The following is a 19,358-nucleotide window of genomic DNA, read 5'->3' as shown; positions in this document are numbered from 1 at the left end:
GATGATTGAGCACAAAATCGAGATAATGCCATAGTATCAGGACATTCTCTAAATCAATTTCATTTAGAAAAACTTGTTAGAGAATATTTACTTTTGCTTCAATTGGTTCATTCATATCCCTGACAATGGATTCGAATTGCATTTTTTCATCAAGTCCTCAGTCACAGTTGGTGGTTTAGGGTAGCACACACACACACACACAAAAAAAAAGAAGAACCGAATTAGTGCATTGACATTTTCAATATCAGATTTACATTTATTTACCTCAATTCCAACATTTTTTTAGCCTTCCTTTGTTGATATTTATTGTTTTTGTCTTTTTTTTGTATTTCACATTATCTCCACGCTTTTGGCTTGACCAATATATATTTCTTTTCGGGAATATACATAATTTTTTATACCACTTACAAATTATATATACGTATGTATATATATGTATGCAAACAATATTGTAAACAAGATGTGGTGAAAAAAAAACAATTTCTTCAAAATTTATTTAAGTTGCCAAATCAGTTTTCATCAGCACGTGCAGTCTCCTCAGAAGATAACACCTTTACAACGTAAATGCACTTTGGTTTATTTTGGCGGATATTGTGAAAGTAAGGGACCTTTTTGAATTAAGTACATATATATATATATATATTCAGATACAAAATGATACAAACATTTGTGACACATCGTAGATATATAATAAGTCTCTTCAAATACTGGTGATGGCTATAATCACCTCGTAATACTTGGTCTTAAAAATGTAAGCTGATTAAGCATGCCTATTATGGGAAGAGCAAATATTGCAACGAACGTGTTTATAGCGGTAAACATTTAATTATCGGAAACTTAGTTGTTTACTATTCTGTAAAAAAAATTCCATTGACAATGGGGATTTTTTTTGCAAATCTCACTTTGAAATGTTTCAAATCAGTTTTAATAAATACCTACCTAAGTTGTGACCTTGCATTTCATTTGAATTGTGAAGCGGAAAAATTCAAATGACTTAGAAATGGATTTAAGATATTATAGTGCTAGATCCTGAGATATAGTTTGTCCTCATTGTGGCGGAAATTCCAGGCTTAAGACCAAAACAGAATCAATGCGTCATCCGTTATTTAGTGTCATGTGTCATCGATAAAACAGAACAACAAGAAGACGCTCAGTGTCGATAAAGCTGTTTGGGGTATGTTCATGATGTGCCAGCATGGTAGAAGAATACAGGTAGACGCATCGACACAACTGCAGGGACAATGAACTGTCAAACCAATTTTGAACTTGAAAATGTTAAATGCAAACTTATTGAAATTTGTAAAAATTGTTGAAAAATACATATCGTTACAACATCCGATTTGCGTCGTATAGGAAAACTTATAAAAATCTACTTATTTTTGACAAAACATTTTAAAATTTTTTACATATCAATGTTCTCAAGCGTTGGTGTGTCTACCTGTATTCTTCTACCATGATATGTGGATTTTTTTGCACATACATCTTCCAACTGAGACCAGTGACAATGTAGGTGCGATTCATCCAAGGACTGTATACAATTTCAACTTACGTTGACACAGCGATGGCCTAGGCTTTAATACAAGTCCGAAATCTACCGACAACGTAAGTGAATGTTGGATGGGTCTAAAATCTACCGATATTGTATGCGAAGGTTGGGTGCTTCCGAATCCACCAACATTGTGAGCGTAGTTTGGATAATCCCAGTGTAAATGTAATCACGCTATAGAACGCTAAAATTTTGCATACATGCAGAATTTACATTCGGGTCTAAATGTGCTCTAAGTCTATTGGATTTCAATTGCCAATTGCATTGCATTTACGTCAAATAACAGATCAAAAAAGGAGGTCAAAAATTAATCTAAACATACTATACAGGTGTCAATAATTTTTCCTTAAAATATAGAAAATATAATTTTCCATTAAAATCCAAAAATTCCATATATTTTATTTGTCGCATCGCAAAAAAAAACTATTTTAATACAAAAAAAACTACCAAACGCCAATTTAGATATCATACAGACTACATATTTATTATATAGTCTTGTTTATCTGCGTATAATTTATTTTGGAAATAAAATAGGCCACCTTTTATTGTTCAACACAAGAATTTTTTTTTTGATTTTCTAAAAATAAATACTTTTGACAATTTTTCTTCTTAAGTTCATCACACTGGATGTGATTGTGCTCTCGTTTCCCTCCCTCTCATGATCGTTGGAGAAAATAATGGAAACGTTTCTTGAACTTGGCATAGATAATGTGACAGATATCCAAAATTAATGAGATTGGATGTTATTGTACTTAAATACGTATACCAGCAAAGAATGAACACGTGGCGTGGACATGATGGAGGAGGACAAAATGGAAAAAACTCAAATCACCAACAACAAAATCACTTGTACTATGAAGATTTTCCATTTATTTTACCCTGCAATCAAAGGAATTGACAATCTACATAACGTTGTTGTTTTATGAAAAAATGTTCGGTGTAAATAAGTTTTTAGACTAATTTGTTAATTATGGATTTCCAAACGTTCCTTGCTATTGCTTTGGAGCCCGCACGATTTGGTAAACAATTTTTCCTACACCTATCCCGGGAGCTTACACTCACCCTGTTCAGACATTACCCGCAAGCAATGAAAATTCCAATTAATTCAATTTCGTCAGTTCTGTACTAGTTATAAGCCGTACTAGTACAAAATGTGTTCCTAAGTAATATGAAGAGAACCAATTGGCACAGTTTTTCCCCAAGTAAACGAAAAGTCGATAGTTGCGAATATAAAAAAGAGGGAAAAAACAGCTAAGTTCATCCGGGCCGAGCTTTTTACACCTCCACCATACGGAAGGAATTTGAAAAAAAATCGGTCGTAAAAATACCGTTCAAATTAAAAAGTTTATATTTGGGGCGATATAATAAGACGTAGTGCTGGATAAGTAATTTTTGTCATAGGCTGTAGTGACGATTCCTAACTTCAAATACGAAATTTGAAACAATTCCGTTAAATAATGCCGCTAATATCATCAAAATACCGAATAAAGGGAGGTACCGTTGTATGGGGGCTATATTAAGACGTGGACCTGCATATACAATTTTCCGTGTTAGGTTGTAGTACCCATTCCGTCGAATAATGCCACGAAAATCCTGGAAATACCGTTATATGGGTGCTATACTAAAAGATAGACCTATATAGACAATTCTCTTCCAGGAGGTAAAGTACTCAGAGGGAACTCCTTGTGTGGATTCTCAGACTATTCCATTGAAAAATGTCGCTGAAATCATCAAGGTGTTCAGGGTATTATGTATTTGCGCATTTGTTTGCAACAGGCAAAAGTAAACGAGACAGACCAATAGTTCCTTTTGATGATCTGCATAGAATCACATTCTGAGTCGATTTATGCATGTCCGTCCGTCCATCTGCCTCTCCATGAATTTTTGTAAAGAAAGTACAGGTCGCATTTATTGACCGATCCAGCTGAAATTTTGCACAAATCATTTGTTTGATCTAAGGACAATACCTATTGAAGTTGAAGATAATTGCTCAAAATTTAGATATAGCTCCCATATATATCTTCGTCCGATTTGCCTTTTATTGTGCACCAAAGTTGTAATATCAGCCCAAATATTATGGAATTTTGCACATACCACTAAATTAGGCCTTAAAATAAGTATGCCAAATTTGATCGAAATCTGTTCAGATATAGCTATAGCTCCCCCATATAATGTTCATCCAATTTGTTATTTTTGTCCTCCGCCAGCCGTAATATGCCTTCTGTAACAACGATATTTGGGGAAATGTATCAAATGCAGCTCAGAAATACATTTGCTAAATTTTATCGAGATCGGTTCAGATTTGGATATAGCTCCCATATATGTCTTCGTCCGATTTGCATTTTATTCTGCACCAAAAGTGTAATATTAGCCAAAATCGGATGGGATTTGGCACTTACTAGAAACAGTCTAGAAACAATGTGTAAAATTTGGTGAAAATCGATTCAGATATAGCTATAGCTCCCATATATAATGTTCATCCGATTTGTTATATGTGTTCTCCACAGCCGTAATATGCACTCCGTAACGACGACATTCGGGGAAATATATTAAATGCAGCTCAGAAATACCTTTGCAAAATTTTATCGAGATCGCTTCAGATTTGGATATAGCTCACATAACGCCTCGGCAAATTTAGTAGAAATCGGTTCAGATATTTTAATTCCTTTGGTCTTTAAATTATAGCTATAATCATAGTTGGTATGATTTAATTCTCACAAATTCCCCATAAAAACTTTTATTTGTTATGTGAAGCTCTACTAAATATGCAAAGTGGTGTAGGGTTCCATAAAGTCGACCCTGCCCGACTTAAAGACTTTCTTTACTGGTTTTAAACTAATTTACAGTTTACCAATAAATCAGTTGTTACTTATTCCTTCATCAACTTTCATAAAGCATTCCCATATTTAGATCTTTTTTTAAAAATTTCCACAATGTTGCCATATCTTTATAATAAATAAAAAAAGAAAACTATTTTTCATTTTAAAATTTCCATAGAACAAGAATCCAGCCCTTCGTTTAGTGTGAATAGGATAGGGATAATAAAATTGATATTTTATATTTTTAAAAAAACTGTCATAAAGTTTTTCAAATTCAATTTGATTTATTTGAGATTATCATCCAACAAAGGCGTGCTCCCAAAAAGCAAATCATCCAATATTCACATGAACACTACTTTATCGAAAATTTCTATATGATTAATATAATTATTTGCTATAACATTATTATATCAAACTTGAAGTGGGGGGAGTACGAATTTGAAAAGTCATATCTCATATCAAAACGCATAGCTTGAGATTAAAAAAAAACAGCAAGAATGCACTTAACTTTACGGCTGCTGACGCCATGAACTCAATAGTTCCTAATCAATGATTTGTGTTAATTTCATTTTTGTTGTTGTTTTTTAATTATAACATTATTATTAGTTCTCAAAACATATTAAATTTTTTATGTTTGTATAACTCTACAAACATTTTTTGGGTTGATTAAATTTTTCAATTTTTAAATATATAGAACAAATCTTTATGAGGGATCACAATAAATGTGTTGAACGCTAAAATAATAACATTTCAGAATTATGGTATTTACGATTCTGCCATATGTGAGTGTATATTTAAAATATGTACTTATGTGAACGATTAAGCGCCAGTAAAACGATTTGATTTTCAATTGACCTCTAGTTTTGTTTAACAATCATTTGAATTGGCAAAGGATTGATAAGCGTTGATTAATATTAGATATCCATTTTAAAGAGTAATTTGTGGAATAATACAAGTATTGAGATCAGATAATGACTACGGTTATTATAGAAGAAGAAAACATTTTGCGTCAATAATGATGGTGTCTGCTCTACTTTATGCATAGTATGATATCACTGAAATTTGTCGATAATCCACCTAGATATCCCTAATTTATCTAAGTTGTTGTGCACTAATCATATGATCTCTTCCAAAACTGCAAGAATTTAAAATGTTTTACTACGATAACGGTGAGAATACATAAAAGGCTTTTTTTGACTGGCTTAAGTCACCGGCTGGATTCTTCGTAAAAGAGCAAAGGATCGTAAGGTCAAAATCGAACTAAGTCAACCTCAAAATCCTTTGTTTGTCTATAGAAAAGCCAGCCGATGACTTAAGCCAGTCACAAAAATCCTTTTATGTATTCTCTTCTTAACCTATTTTTCAAGTTCTGGAACAGATAAAATGGATATTGTTTTTTAAGGAAATGAAACATATGTATTGCCTGCCTTACCCCCCTGGTAAACATTACCATCGTTCTCCACTAATAAACAAACGTCGTTTTTTATAAAAACAACAATAAAGGGATTAAGCCTGACCATTCTGCAACAGTGGAAATGGAAAATATTTTACATCAAAACTGATGATGTATACTCTACTTTATTTTTATTGTGGATTCACTAAAAGTTTTCGATAACCAACCTACAGATTCCTAATTTATATCAACTGTAGTCGCAGGTAGTCGCATCGACAAATCTGCTGAGACAATGAACTGTCAAACCGATTTTGGAATTGAAAATGTTCAATGAGAAATTATTGCAATTTGTAAAAATGTTTGAAAAATTCATAATGTAACAACCTCCGATATGTATCATACAAGAAAACATATAAAAATTTACTTATTTTTTAAAACTTTGACACATCAATGTTATTTTACCATGGTAGAAGAATAAAGGTAGTCATAACGACACAGCTGCTGGGACAATGAACTGTCAAACCGATTTTGGAATTGAAAATCTTGAATGAAAAATTATTGAAACTCGTATAAATTGTTGAAAAATACATATCATAACAACCTCCAATTTGCGTCGTATAAGTAAATATATAAAGATCTACTTATTTTTGACATATTAATGTTCCCAAGCGTTTTTGCATCTACCTGTATTCTTCTACCATGGTACTTAACAGCTGATTTGGATGCTATAGGGCGTTTAGATACAAAATGTTATGCGGATTTAACTGCATTATTACGATTTATAGCTTAATCCGGATTTATTCAACCAGATTTACCATATCTGTCGGTTTTGCCGATAGATGTATACCTCCAACCTTGAGTTGTGATTATTCAAACTGTTAACCCTTTATGGGGAAGGTTCCAAAGCAGTTGACTAATTCGTATCTGACCTAAGACTGATATAAATATTACAACGTGCCAGATTTGGACTATATCGACTACTTCCTATACTTTATATGAGATGTGTGCAAATTATTACAAAAAAGGTGAGATAACAAATATAGCGGACCAAAGTATTCCATTTTCATACTTCATATAATACAGATAAAATATTGGTATGTGCAAAATTTGAAGAAAATCGAACATTTATATCCAATTTTATGCGAAATAATAAATGTCGATAAAAGACATATTCATATCAGATTTCTGGTTAAGTACATATAGTAATTTGTAAAGAATCGCCAACTTGTTCGCAAGTTATGAGAGACACTTTTGAAATTCTAACCCTTCGTGGGTGAGGTACCAGAAGGGGTTGGCAGATATATATCATCTTCACAACAGATCTTACCGATGTTCGAAATTGGAAGAGAGTTGGATGCTTATTCCGTTTTCTTTAAGCGTTTGTTTTTAAAAATCTTGAACCCTATATGGGAGAGGTATCAGAAGGAATGATCCGATCTCTACCATATTTATAAAAGATCTTGGAAATATTGAGATGTGCCAAAGTTGAATGTAATCGGATGTTAATTTCGCATTTTATGAGCTTCATGGATATTCAAAGTTTTTACCCTTTGTGGGGGAGGTACCAGAAGGAGAGGACCGATATATTTCTTCTTCACACCATACCTTGGTTTAAAAAAATATTGTAATGTATGTAATTTAAAGACAATCGAACACTTACATTACATTTTATAAGAGTTATAATTATTCAAAATGTTGACCCTTTGTGGGGGAGGTACCAGAAGGAGTGGACCGATACATCCCATTTTTACACCAGACCTTGGGTTAATGAAAATATTGTGATGCGTGTAATTTGAAGAGAACCAGATGCTTATTTCGGATTTTATAATCGTTTTGGTAATTCAGAACTTTGACCCTTTGTGGGGGAGGTACCAGAAGGAATGATCCGATCTCTACCATATTTATAAAAGATCTTGTGTTGATGGAAATATTGAGATGTGCCAAGTCTGAATGGAATCGGATTTTAATTTCGCATTTTATAAGCTTCATGAATATTCAAAATGTTGACCTTTTGTGAGGCAGGTACCAGAAGCAGTGGACCGATATACTCCATCTTCACACCAGACCTTGGGTTAATAAAAATATTGTGAGGTGTGTAATTTGAAGGCAATCGGACTCTTACATCACATTTTATAAGAGTTAAAATTATTCAAAGTAATGACCTCCCTCACAAATTCTTGATGGAGTAGACCGATATTGTCCATTTTCAAATATTAGGATTTGCAAATTTAGAGCCAAATCGGATTATTCTATTTCTTTCTGTGCAGTAAATTATTTTCTTTGAAAATGTTGACATTTTGTGTAGGAGGTACCAGAAGGAGTGGACCTATATTGTCCATCTCCGAACTCAATCTAAGTTTGTCAATAATATTACGATGTACCAAGTTTGGATCAAATCGGATACTCCCTTCGAGAGTTATCGTGCGCACCAGCCAGACAGACAGGCCGACGGACATCGCTAGATCGACTCCAAATGTCCTCAAAGGGATTTAGTCCAAAGAGACCTAGGGTCTATACCCGTTATTTCGATGAGGCACGTCTTGGTCGTATCAAATGATATATAACCTCTGTAGCCATATGCCTGAACCATGGTAGAAAAACACAGGTAGATGCATCAACGCTTGGGAACAATGATATGTCAAAAATTTTGAAAGGTTTTCAAAAAAAAAGTAGATTTTTATATGTTTTCTTATACGACGCCAATCGGAAATTGTTATGATATTCGTTTTTCAATAATTTTTACGAGTTTGAATAACTTTTCATTCAAAATTTTCAATTTCAAATTTAGTTTGACAGTTCATTGTCCCAGCAGCTGTGTCGATGCGACTACCTGTATTCTTCAACCATGGCCTGAACGTATAATGAAGATGCCATTGTGAAAGAAATGCAGTGACTACCAGTTACTTTTACCAAAAACCTTGCCATATCTCTGTAAAAAATTAATTTATTTTAAGGGGAAGATGTAATAATGGAAACCCGATAATGTGAACTTTATCCTTTACTTTTGCTAAAGTAAGGGATAACAAAAGTGGACTATAAAAGAAAGATATAAGAACGGGCTCATGTATATCGTAGTGTTATGTTAAGGCTTTCGATAATCTACCTAGAGATCCCTAATTTATATTAGCTGCAATGTACGAAGTAGCAGCAGCAGCTGATAAGGGTGTTTATATTTCAAGGATAATAGCATAAAACAAAATATGAAAAATTCCCGTTATTTTTAATAGATAATGACCTCAAATTGTAATTATGTTCTGTCATCAGACGTTAAATTAGCGCCAATAAAATATTTGCGTTTTAAATCTCTTGAAGAAATAAAGTTCGTTTGGAAATACATTTCAATAAAAATCCTTGATGTTTTAATCCCTTGGCTTATTAATTACCTTTGTTCGAACTAAAAAACCATGACATTTCGAATTAAATTTTCCTTTCACAAATGAATCACAATTGTGGATTTTCAGACAATTCCGTTCAAAAATGTGGTTAAATCATCAAAATACCGAATATCGGGGGGTACCGTTATATGGGGGCTATACGATATTGTGGACCTATATAGATAATTCTACGCCGAGGTATAAAGTACCCACAAGGAACTCCTTGTGTGGATTTTCAGACAATTCCGTGGAAAAATGTGGGTAAAATCATCAAAATACCGAATATCGGGGGGTACCGTTATATGGGGGCTATACGATATTGTGGACCTATATAGATAATTTTCTGCCGAGGTATAAAGTACCCACAAGGAACTCTTTGTGTGGATTTTCAGACAATTCCGTTGAAAAATGTGGGTAAAATCATCAAAATACCGAATATCGGGGGGTACCGTTATATGGGGGCTATACGATATTGTGGACCTATATAGATAATTCTCTGCCGAGGTATAAAGTACCCACAAGGAACTCCTTGTGTGGATTTTCAGACAATTCCGTTGAAAAATGTGGGTAAAATCATCAAAATACCGAATATCGGGGGGTACCGTTATATGGGGGCTATACGATATTGTGGACCTATATAGATAATTTTCTGCCGAGGTATACCGAATATCGGGGGGTACCGTTATATGGGGGCTATACGATATTGTGGACCTATATGGACAATTCTCTGCCGAGGTATAAAGTACCCACAAGGAACTCCTTGTGTGGATTTTCAGACAATTCCGTTGAAAAATGTGGGTAAAATCATCAAAATACCGAATATCGGGGGGTACCGTTACATGGGGGCTATACGATATTGTGGACCTATATAGATAATTCTCTGCCGAGGTATAAAGTACCCACAAGGAACTCCTTGTGTGGATTTTCAGACAATTCCGTTGAAAAATGTGGGTAAAATCATCAAAATACCGAATATCGGGGGGTACCGTTACATGGGGGCTATACGGTATTGTGGACCTTTATAGATAATTCTCTGCCGAGGTATAAAGTACCCACAAGGAACTCTTTGTGTGGATTTTCAGACAATTCCGTTGAAAAATGTGGGTAAAATCATCAAAATACCGAATATCGGGGGGTACCGTTATATGGGGGCTATACGATATTGTGGACCTATATAGATAATTCTCCGCCGAGGTATAAAGTACCCACAAGGAACTCCTTGTGTGGATTTTCAGACAATTCCGTTGAAAAATGTGGGTAAAATCATCAAAATACCGAATATCGGGGGGTACCGTTACATGGGGGCTATACGATATTGTGGACCTATATAGATAATTCTCTGCCGAGGTATAAAGTACCCACAAGGAACTCCTTGTGTGGATTTTCAGACAATTCCGTTGAAAAATGTGGGTAAAATCATCAAAATACCGAATATCGGGGGGTACCGTTACATGGGGGCTATACGATATCGTGGACCTATATGGACAATTCTCTGCCGAGGTATAAAGTACCCACAAGGAACTCCTTGTGTGGATTTTCAGACAATTCCGTTGAAAAATGTGGGTAAAATCATCAAAATACCGAATATCGGGGGGTACCGTTACATGGGGGCTATACGGTATTGTGGACCTATATAGATAATTCTCCGCCGAGGTATAAAGTACCCACAAGGAACTCCTTGTGTGGATTTTCAGACAATTCCGTTGAAAAATGTGGGTAAAATCATCAAAATACCGAATATCGGGGGGTACCGTTACATGGGGGCTATACGATATTGTGGACCTATATAGATAATTCTCCGCCGAGGTATAAAGTACCCACAAGGAACTCCTTGTGTGGATTTTCAGACAATTCCGTTGAAAAATGTGGGTAAAATCATCAAAATACCGAATATCGGGGGGTACCGTTACCCCCGTTTTAAATCTCTTGAAGAAATAAAGTTCGTTTGGAAATACATTTCAATAAAAATCCTTGATGTTTTAATCCCTTGGCTTATTAATTACCTTTGTTCGAACTAAAAAACCATGACATTTCGAATTAAATTTTCCTTTCACAAATGAATCACAATTGGCCCTCCAAAATATTCCACTACTGTGTCAGGAAATATCGGCTTACGATTTGTTTGCTGCCAAATAAATATTTACAATAAATCCGGTGAAATTCGAAAAAAAAACCTGCTATTGAGGTTGTCAAAATTTACGCGTTTGTTATTATTTACACTTAGTTGATGTCATAACAAATGCGTACTCCACGGCGGCAATCTACAGCAACAAATTCATCAAAAATACTTATCAACAATTTTGTGTTTGTTCTGGCATTGTTATCAATAATTCTTAAAGTTTTCGAGGAGGTAAAGAATCCAAACTAAAACCTCTTTACCCTTGCCTGAACTCAAACACCGCATATCATATCAAAATGCATAGCTAGCTGCTCAGATTAAAAACGAAAAGGAAAGTACCCTTAACTATGCCATCGATGATATGAAACTCAATTTCTTCTTATCAATGAAATTGAATTTTTTTTCACTTTCTATATGCGTTGTTGTTTATTGTATTTGTACTTTTCGTGCTTCTTCTTTCATTTCAAATATTATTATTTTGAGGTTGTCAAATAAAGATTTCCGATGTTTGCAGAATCTCTAAAAATTTTATTGAATACTATTTGGTGTTGTTGATAAAAATTACTTCGAAATGCTTGAGATAAAAATGTTTTAACAAGTTTTTGACAATCAATCATAATTCGGGGAATTCAGAGAGATTATATAAGGCAATGCACCGGGCGCATACTTTTTGAACTATGCTCTGGTAAGATTTTTGACATTTTTCAATGTCATTTCGGAAGTGTCAAAGTCAAACTTCATTCTGTAATTTAGAAAAAAAAATACACAAAGGTCCATTTATTAGACCGTGTAAAGGGCGAATTGCCTAAAGTCAGCTGATTTACTCCTTCGAACTGCCAAAATTTCCTCTCGAGCGAAAAATATTTTGCCTTCGTTTTTATACCCTCCACCATAGTATGGAGGGTATATTATGTTTGTCATTCCGTTTGTAACACCTCGAAATATACATTTTAGACCCCACAAAGTATATATATTCGTGATCAGCATAAAATTCTATGTCGATTTAGCGATGTCCGTCCGTCTATCCGTCTGTTCGTCTGTGGAAATCACTCTAGTTTCCGAAAGAATTAAAGTAGATTGATAAAATTTTACTCAAATGTGTATTATGTCTGCAAGACTTTTGATATTGAAAATGGGCCATGTAGGTCCACGTTTTGGTATACTTCCCGATATTCGGTATTTTGATGATTTTTGCCACAATATTCATCGGAATTGTTTCAGATTTGGTATTTGAAGTTCGAAATGGATGCTATAGCCTATGACAGAAAATTGTCTGTGCAGGTCCACGTCTTCGTATAGCCCCCATATAATTGTACCTTCCCATATTCGGTACTTTGTTGATTTTAGCGACTACTTCATTTCGTTCGGAAGCTAGAGTGATGTCCACAGACGAACGGAAATTGCTAAATCGACATAAAATGTTATGCTGATCAAGAATATATATACTTTACGGGGTCTAAAATGTATATTTCAAGGTGTTACAAGCAGAATGACAAATTTACAAGCAGAATGACCATACAATGGTGGAGGATATAAAAGTACATAATACAAAAGAGTGTTGATAACCTCTCCTTCGATCAAGTCTTAACAGATGGTGCCAGTCCTGCATCGACTTTTAGAATAAGAAGGTAATCCCTGCACAGTGGAGCATCCAGATGGATGAATATACGATCAAGCGGTTGCTGACATTCCTTTATTATATGTCATAAAATATGCCATGCGAAACTTCGAGCTGCTATTGTACCCACACCTTAAGGATGCAAGTAAAGAGATTTTGATGTTCCGTTACAACACGATAGGACCATCTGTGGATCTGTCTAGTAAATCTGTGTATTCTTACTTTTCAGGTCATTAATGCACATAACACCTTCCTTCCTTTCCTTTTATAAACCTCGTTGTTTGAACGCCTTTTGTTTTTGTAGACAAATTGCATACTTTACTGCATTTGAATAATTTATGAAGTCTGTAGTGGAATTCTCTAACTCATTTTTTCATTTTTTGAGTTCCCGACAAAAGTCGGTTAGATTAAAATACTTATTATTTCGGTAGTTAGGGAAAATTTTCTATAAGTTAGCGACGAAATCAAAGTAGTCGCTAAGGCCTACCGATAGATACCAATATTGCCAACTTTAACTTCTCTTTTGCATCAAAATTTTAGGTTTCAAAGTTACCGATTTTGTCATTAGCTCAAAAAATGACTAAGAGAATCCCACTGCTGGTCATAGAAAAAATTAGGAAAACAATTTTTTAAATGAGAGGTCAGATTATAAGACAATAAGGTCAATTGTTTGATATTTTGGGTGGATAATGTCACAAGATCGTTGTATATTATTTTGCTAGTATGAATATGAAAAGTCGAAGCAAGATCTATGGCCCCAAGATCGATTGTAAGAAGTCAATTTTATGATTTTCACCGAAAATTCGTTTTATGCAAAAATCAAAAATCGACTTACCTACACCCAGTTAGACCCAGCGATAAGAAATTAACAACGCTTTTAGCCAAGAGTGTTGTAAAAAGTTTGAAATATTCCAGGAATGGTTAACTATATTTTAAACTTTTCGTCAATTTACTGTTTTTCACTTTGTTACAAATATTCGAAATATTTAATATTTTCATGGAAACAATATACGAACGTATTTTGTTTTTATTATTGCTATTCTAAATAACAACAGATATAAAACGTGACTTATACGATAAAGTACATCTCAAATTTATGACAAACAAGCCAACAGATGTACAGTTTTATTTTTTGCATTCATATTACAACCGATACTATATATATGTGTACTCAGTATTCAAATTAGGTTGGAAAAATTTTTAAAAAATTATCTACGAAACTTTACAAAACTTTAGGAATAATTGAAGCTCTTTTATCTACAAAAAGTGTTGAAAAGTTATTATTTCTACGGAATACCAAATACGGAAAACATGGATAGAACACCTTAAAACAAGGAGAACTCTGTAGCACGAGGTTTTATGGTTCTCTGCCGTAAAACACCATTGTTTTTTTTTCTTCGTAACTGAAATCCATACATGATAGAAATTCTGCTCAACGTTCTTATGAAGGTCACCTTCAAATTAAATATTGCCCGTGTTGTTTCTTTTTTTATTTTTTACTAATCTTTCAATACTTCTTATCAACTCAAATCATTGATTTTTCCAGGAACTCCTTTGTCGTGGATTTTTGAAAAAAAAAACTTAGCAGCCTTTTATCGACTTTAACAGCACGTGTTTTATAAAATATTCATGTAACGGAAATTAGATAATTTTAAATTGAATCGTATATTTGGCTGGCTTAAGTCATTGAAAAAGGTCTTAAGGTGGACATACATAAAGCGCTTATCTTGCTGACTTAAGTCATCGGCTGGCTTCTTCGTAGATGAACAAACGAGTTTTAGGTTGTCTTAGTTCGATTTTGGCCTTAGGCTCCTTTGTTCATTTCCGAAGAAGCCAGCCGATGACTTAAGCCAGCAAGATAAGCGCCTTATGTATTTCCACCTTAAGAACTTTTCAAATCTCCTATGCCATCTCTATTGCATTTTAAGAAAAATGGATTCTGTGAAAATAATTTTTGGAAATTAATTTTTATTAAAATTTTTTTATAATTTTTCAAAACCTCATTCGGAACTCAAATATTGGATTTTTAAGAAGTTATCATAACCCCTTTTTCAATTCAAATTGAGGGTTATTTTATGTGAAAAGAAGAATTGCTTTATTTTTCACTCAATTTTTCCCAACACTCTGTTGTGGGTCTGAAACCTTGGTTTTAAAAACGACTTTTTCAAAATCTTCTTCTCAATTCAAATTATGGAGTTTCTTACGGATCTTTCATAAATACTTTCTTAGCTCCAAAAATGGATTTTTACAAAACTCCTTTTTCATCTCTAATCGTGGATTTTTTAAAGATTTTTTTGAGAACTGCTTTTCACATCAAATCGTGGATTTTTAAACAATTAGTAAAAAAGCGATTAAGTTTGGTCGGGCCTAACTTTTTATATCCTCGCTTATTCGGAAAGAACTTGAAAAATTTGGATACAATCATCAAAATACCGTATATCAGAGGATACCGTTTTATGGGGGCTATACGATATAGTGGACCGATGTAGCCCATCTTTGAAATTGATCTGCCTGCAGACAATAGACAGATCGGTGCAAAATTTTAGTTTCCTATCTTTAGTCGTTTCGACTCTAGAATGATTGGAGCAGACGATGGACGGACGGACAGGGCTAAATAGTGTAATATCTACGATTTGAGTTTGGGAAATCTGGATTTTCTTTATTTTTAACAAATTTTGGCAATAATATTTTTAAATATTGTATTTAAATTCTATACATTTTACGACTTTTCCTCAAGAGCTTTTGACAATTGTCTGACTTAAAATTTTCATATTTAAAATTTAAATTTTTAATTAAAAATCAACTAATTTTGAAATATTTTATTTAAAAATCCACCATTTCGGTTCCCGGAGAAATGTTGATATTTTTTGCAAATTTTGCAATTTGAGTTCATGTAGGGATAAATTTCCCCCCAATATAGGCTACGAACAACCTGAGTGCTTTTCATTTGACACCTGTTCTGAAAGTTGCTTCATTTCGTTGTTAATTCGAAACGACACAATTGCTGCTGACGTTCAATGCAATTTCGTTTTGTAGGTATTTCGTTGTTGTTGTTTTTTTTTTCTTCTTTTTGCGTAAAAATTTTCCAATTCATTGGAAATGCAGTAAGGCAATAAATACCTTTCAAGTTCCAGTAGCCACAGAAACACCTTTACTGCAACAAACTAATTATTGGCAAATTAAATTAATTTTGTTTTTTTTTTCTAAATTTTTGCATTAAAATGCGAAAAATAATTGTTGTTGTTGTTGCTGTCTTCGTTTAGAATTGTTTAACATTTTAGACAATTAACAGAGAAATACCGTTACAAAAAATACATTACGAAACCCATGAACACTTACCCTTTTTGCAATGCGAGAGGCGGGAGGCGAAGGAGAGGTCGATAAAGGAAGACACTTATTAACCTCCAGCCAAGACTTGTGGTTTACACCTTACGCCACACACAAAAATCAGGTAAAGCAAAGGACAATAACGCCAAAAATCCGACACTTTGACACTTAAATTTCAGATTCAGAAGATTACGGTGGACGACAAGGTTATAAGGAAAATGCGCGCTAAAAATATGAAGACACTCACAAGAGACACTTTAAAAGCAAGACGAAAACGAAACAAACACGTTTCAGATGTTTCGTAGAATTATTACAATTTTTTTTACTTCGAAAAAATTTAAATCCTTTCTTTTGATAAAAAGAATTTTCAGTTTAATCACGTTTAATTTTTTCAAAAAAAAAAAAAAATCAGTTTCCCACAGAACTTTGGGGGAACAAAATTGGACGCTGGGTGTATTTGTTGGGGAGTGACTCCTTGGGCAATGGACCGCGCGTCACGAGTACGTATCAAAGACTGTTTTGTGATATTCTAAAATAGCGGGCGTTGTAGTTAAAATGGAAGCAGAGCACCTACCTCCTCATGGAGCGTCAACGGCTGCGTTGACGTCGTTGATTATTAACGTCGACGTCTTTCATCACCATTGTTGGTGTTGTTGTTGTTGCTGGTATTTTCGTTGAACCAATACTCACAGTTAATAAGCAATCGCATTTAGTCTCTCGCTCTGTAAATGAAAACAACAACAACGAAATAATCAGTGATTTTTTTGTTTTTGTTTTATTTTTTGATTCAAGTGAAGGCAATAATAAAACAAAGCCGAAGCGAGCCATCCAGCCAAAAGTCATCAGTGGCAGCAGTAGCAGCAACAACATTAAGATGATGGACACAAGTGAAGATAACAAGAACAACAACAATAAGAAAATGACCACACATCAGCAGATATGATACGTGCGGCGTTCTGTTTTTTTTTTTTCAATTTTCTTTTTTGTTTTCTGATTGCAGTGCAAATTGTTCTTTCTTTCTGTGTTTTTTTTGCATAATTGAAATTTCTTTTTGCACCGCGCTTTAATTGTACTCCAGTCATCATTTTGCGCGTAAAGGGAGACTGAGAGAGAGTGTGAGTGATGGAGCATGACAGAGAGAGTACGGCAGGGATGGATACTTGCTATTACATGTTAAAATATTAGCAATTACTTTTGAACGGCTATCAAGTTATATTTACACATCACGTTAGACTTTCCACATTGATCTTTAACATTTTATAGCATACTTTTAGGCGCCCTCCGCAAAATAATTCCAAATGCGACATTGGAGAACATATTAGAGTTCGTTTACATTTTGCCGTGTTTGTCTTGACAACACACTATTTCTATTTTTTATACCCTCAACCCATGGTAGAAGAATACAGATAGATGCATCAACGCTTGGGAACATTGATATGCCAATTTTTTTAATGTTTAATGAGATTTTTATATGCTTTCTTATACGACGCCAATCAGAGGTCATTAAAATATGTGTTTTTTTAAAACTTTTTACAAATTTAAATAATATTGTATTCAAAATTGTAAATTCCAAAATTGGTTTGACAATTAATTGTCCCAGTAGATGTGTCAATGCGTCTACCTGAATTCTTTTACCATGCCTCAGTCATATTGCTACAGAGGGTATATATCATTTGATACGGCCAAAACGCGCCTCGTCGAAATAATGTTTTTAGACCCAAGTTCTCTTTGGACCAAATCCGTTTCAGGACATTTGGAGTCGGTCTAGCGATGTCCGTTCGTCAATGGGGAGTATTCGATTTGATCCAAACTTGGTACATCGTAATATTATTGTCAAACTTAGATCGAATTCGGAGATGGGCAATATCTGTGCACTCCTTCTGGCACCTCCCACACAAAATGTCAACATTTTCAAAGAAAAGAATTTACTGCACAGAAAGGATTAACCAATTTTGCTCCAACTTTGCAAATATTTAATATTTACATCAATGCTAGGTAAGGTGCGAAAAAGGATAATATAGGTCCACTCCATCAAGTACCTCCCCCTTAAAAGGGTCAACATTTTAAATAATTATAACTCTTATAAAATGTGAAGTAAGTATCCGATTCTCTTCAAATTACACACATCTCAATATTGTTATTAACCCAAGGTCTGGTGTGAAGATGGAATATATCGATCCACTTATTCTGGTACCTCCCCCCCTAGGGTCAAAAGTTTGAATGTTCATGAAGCTCATAAAACACGAAATTAACATCCGATTCCTTTCGGACTTCGCACGTCTCAATACTTCCGTCAACACAAGATCTGTTATAAAGATGGTAGAGATTCGATCATTCATATCATACCTCCCCCATAAAGGGTCAAAGTTTTGAATAGCCAAAGCGATCATAGAATCCGAAATAAGTATCCAATTCTCTTTAAATTACACGCCTCACAATATTTTTATTAACCCAAGGTCTGTTGTGAAGATGGAATACATCGGTTCACTCATTCTGGCACCTACCCACCAAATCTGTTGGAAAACCGACTGATACTATTTTACTTTTTTTATTTCCTATGGTTACGTTGTTATTATATTGTATTTTATAAAAAATTTAAGTATAACTAAGTAGATTTATATGTTTTCTTATACGACACCTATCGGAGATTGTTAAGATATGCATTTTTAAATAATTTGAATAATAAGTCATTCAAAAATTTTAATTCCAAAGTTGGTTTGAAAGTTCATTGTCCCAGCAGCTGCTCCACCATGATATGTATTTTGAATGGCTTAAGTCATGTGCTGGCTTCTTCGGAAAATAACAAAGGAGCGAAGAGCCAAAATCGAACTTAGTCAACCTAAAACTCCTTTGTTCTTCTACGAAGAAGCCCGCCGGTGACATAAGCCAGACAGAAAAGCCTTTTATGTACTCTCACCTTTGTACTTAGCATAAATATTAACGCTTGTACATCGATTAGCTTCTTTATACAATCTTTGAGAATCTCCTCTACTTCCTGTATATCTACGATCCCATCTCTGACGAGAAAGGGGCTGGTCTGCGTTTGTCATTGACAGACTTACACGTTGGGTAAATATAAGTTCCAGTGTGTGTATGTGTTTGTGACCTAGCGAATGACGATGATGATGATGATGTTTTGTCACTTTGTGTTTTTTTTTCTTT

At 34.2% G+C, this 19,358-nt stretch overlaps 1 protein-coding gene across 1 annotated transcript in view; it reads right to left on the bottom strand.

Annotated features, from left to right (window-relative positions):
* LOC101892671 (facilitated trehalose transporter Tret1-2 homolog) overlaps positions 1–16,716 on the bottom strand; it is a 122,807-nt gene extending 106,091 nt beyond the window's left edge. Inside the window, exon 1 of the mRNA XM_059129074.1 lies at positions 16,209–16,716. The gene's annotated coding sequence lies outside the window, so the exon portion shown is untranslated. The remainder of the gene's footprint in view (positions 1–16,208) is intronic.
* Between the last annotated feature and the right edge of the window lie 2,642 nt (positions 16,717–19,358).

Source organism: Musca domestica, unplaced genomic scaffold (assembly GCF_030504385.1).
Source record: "Musca domestica strain aabys unplaced genomic scaffold, Musca_domestica.polishedcontigs.V.1.1 6, whole genome shotgun sequence".
Taxonomy (NCBI): Eukaryota; Metazoa; Arthropoda; class Insecta; order Diptera; family Muscidae; genus Musca; species Musca domestica.
The sequence above is the reverse complement of the archived record's forward strand: the minus strand, read 5'-3'. Positions and strand labels throughout refer to the sequence as shown.